This window comes from Globicephala melas, chromosome 8 (genome assembly GCF_963455315.2).
Source record: "Globicephala melas chromosome 8, mGloMel1.2, whole genome shotgun sequence".
In the NCBI taxonomy this organism is placed as follows: Eukaryota; Metazoa; Chordata; class Mammalia; order Artiodactyla; family Delphinidae; genus Globicephala; species Globicephala melas.
Window position 1 is genome coordinate 10109653 of NC_083321.1, and position 3535 is coordinate 10113187.

The following is a 3535-nucleotide window of genomic DNA, read 5'->3' on the forward strand; positions in this document are numbered from 1 at the left end:
TTAGATGTATGTGTGGTTTATGCATAAATTTAATAAAATAATAAAGGAAAGAAAAATTTAAAATATAAATTCATTTATCAAACCCAACAAAATAATAATAATAAAACTGTACCAGAGTAACCACATAGTAGTATCAGGTTTAAGTTTGGATGCACGTTACAAAAAACCTAAAAGAACCATAACTTTAACAAGATAAAACTTGATTTTTTTTTCTCCCACTTAAACAAATCTGGAGGTGGGCCATCCAGAACTTGACTGGTTTCCACCTCCAAGGTCACTTCATGGTCCAACACAACTGCAGGGGTTCCAGCCATCGCATCTGAAATCCAGACAGCTGTTTAAGAAGAAGGCGGGGAAGTCAAAGAGACTCATCTCCCAGCTGAATCAGCTCCTTTAAAGCAGCCTTCCAAGAAATCCCTCTTATACATCTGCTAATATCACAAAGTCACTAGTCATGACTAACAGCAAAGGAGATTGGGAAGTGCAGTCTTTAAGCTACTGGACACATTGCTATATAACAAAATACATTCGACTCTTGAGGAAAACCAAAAAATGGCTAATTCTGTAAGCAGCTACCAGCCTCTGCCTCAGAGACACAAAACCTTTCTGGATTGATCAGGCCAAACTACTGGGCATAGTGTGGGAGCCAGGAGGAAGGAGTAGGAGTGAGAAGCCAGCCACATGGATCTGACTTGTGGTCAAAAAAAAAAAAAAAAAAAAGTCTTCACTGGAGATCTCCTGAAGACTGAATTGGGGGTTATACATACCACATGGCCAAACTTCTTTCGAAAACTGCTTTTCCAACTCAGTTCCCAAATCTCTCTCAATATCTTAGCTTCTTAAATATCTTGTTTTTGTTACCTCACATTCTGACCTACCTGTCTGCCATCCTTACTTTTGTTCACATCACTTCTCCATCCAGTCCACCAGCATAACAAAATCCAGTACTGTGGAGCTAAACAAACACTTTTTAGAAGTGGGTAGAAACACAATGACCATTTCTACTTTAACATTTTGTGTTCCTGATCAAGGTCATCTGAAGGACTGAGATGCCTTGGAATAGTGAGATCCCTTGTTTCCTCTAAAATCCCAACCAAGAATGTAACTTCCTTGATGCTGGAGGTGGTGTGTTTACTTTTGTATCCACAGGTCTCAGCAGTACAGGTATTCAGTGAATGTATGTGGAATGAATGAACAAGAGAAGAGAGTAAGGAGCTGCCTTCTCTTTCTCTCTCTCTCGTTTATTGCATGTATGAGGGCCACTCTGAATTATGAATGACATTGGGTATAATCGAGGCATGGTATATGGGGACATAGGTGCAAGTGATAGGGGACCAGGATCAAAGGGGGTGGGGCTAGAGCCATGGGAAGCTGAAAAGAGCCAGAAGTGGAAAATAGGAAGAAACAAGGTAGGAAAAGCAACTTTTTCTAATGCCACCTGCCTCAGATGACTTGAATCTCCTGGCACATTCCCCCCATCCCCCTCCTTTGCCCTAATTCTCTATCTTTAGTTATTCAGAAGGGCCAGCAACACCCTCCCCCTGCCCCACCCTAAGATGACTTGGCAGTGACCCAGTTGATTCAGAGAGCAGTTTGTCATTTCCTCTCAACACCCTCAGTGGAATCACTGTGTCTATCACATTCACAAGTTATTATTGTCATTGTTTTAGGAGTTTCTAGGATCTGCATAAAGAGGTGTATAAAATAGTCTTTGCCTGTCCTTATAGAAGTTGCTATCTAGAGGGAGTGAATGTTCAATTACAGAAAAATGTAGTAAATACTAAGAGAGGAAAAAAATGTTGGGTGTTTGAAGAACATACAAGGGCGGACACTTACCCAGTCTCGGGGGTACAAGAGAGGGTTTCCAAAAGTGGAGTCTAAGACCTAAAGGATGTGAGTGATAGGAAACCTAAAACAACAGTGGCTTACAAAGGTGGTTTATTTCCCTTTCCTATACAAATCCAGAGGTGGGCATCCAGCAGTGTCATGGGGCATGGGGTTCCATGGTGTCAGGACTCAAGCTCCTTCTATTTTGTTGTGTGGTCAGGTATGGCCTCTCGTCTCATGGTTGCCTCATGGTTCAAGATGACTACTCTAGCTCCAGCCATTGCACCCACATTCCATGGTCCAACATAGTACCAGTAAGTGAAAGGACTGCTGAATATAAACTCAAGCTAATCCATCAGCAGGGTCTTCTAATTTTTTACACACAAAGTAATACAAATACAGGATTAAAAATTATATAGCACAAAAGGGTTTATAACAAAAGGTTAAGGTCATCTGCCCTGGCCCTCCCCATCCTCTAGAAACAGTTTCAGCCCAGCTTTCTGGCAGCTGCTCTCAATGGGAGCCACTCTGACATTATGTTCAAAGTGAAATGTTTGTAAAACCAGCCATGGCATCCCTCAAAAGAGTTATTGGTGTCTCAGAAGGGTTAGTACCTTGAGACTGCTTTCCCCACTGATCCCTTCCGTGGTCTAACAGGTGACCTCTCGTTGGAGAAGGGTGATCACCTGACCCAATGGCCGTTAATTCTTAGCAGGCCTGGTAGCCTATGAAGAGGCAAGAAAGAGTAAACTCTGCCCAATAGGGGCAACGGTGATTATCTTAGCCAATCAGATCCACTCTCTCTAGAATTTGAAATAGAAATTTGAGACTACTCTGAAAGAGTGTTAACACAAAGAATAAAGAACAGAGTCAAGTAAGAAGAATGAGACCTAGAATATTGCTGTTCCTGGCACTATCACCACCCGTGGATTTTATTGTTATGTGACCCAGTAATTTTCATTTTGCAGAAGCTGTTTGAGTTGGGTTTCTGTTACTAGAGACGATGGTCTTAATTCAACATCCAAATAAGGTTTTGAATTTGGGTGGCACGGTTTCCTTGGTCTAAGAAGCTCTCGTTCTGGGGTCCCATTTTTACAAAGCTGCAATTTATGGACGCTGCTGAGAGGCAAACAGGGAATGGGCTTCATCTCTAGGCCTGGTTGTCCAGTACAAACTGCCTAGAGAAGAGAGCGCTGGCATCAGGGCCTTGCTTCAAGGCGCCACCCTCATGATTCTGCGCAAGTGAGGATGTTTAAGGCCATCTGTTATTTTTAAGGCACTACCCGTACAGAATGGACTAAATGTAACCTAGGGCCTCGGGAAACGGCTTACTTTTCGGGAAGCTACTCAAGTGTTGTTTTGAGGAGCCCACCAGTCAGTTCCAGACTGACAGCCACTGCTGTTTGCCAGGGGACACTTAGGACTGTGATCACTCCAGTCCCGGCGTGGGGGTTCCGCAGTCTGAGCTCACACCATGTAGGGAGTCCCTCGGTGCTGAGATTCCATTTGTTTCCTTTCGGCTCTCCTTTGGGTCACTTTGAGCAGACCCCCACAAGGCCGAGCTCTGTTAAGAAAGGTGACCCTCTCCCGCCTTCCAGAGGATCAGCAGACGCTTGCGCAGGCGCACTCGCACAGGAGCCTTAGGTTCCGCCCAATGGGCGGTGTCCCTTCTGGGGGCGGGGCAATGGCCTGCGGGGGGCGGGCGTCC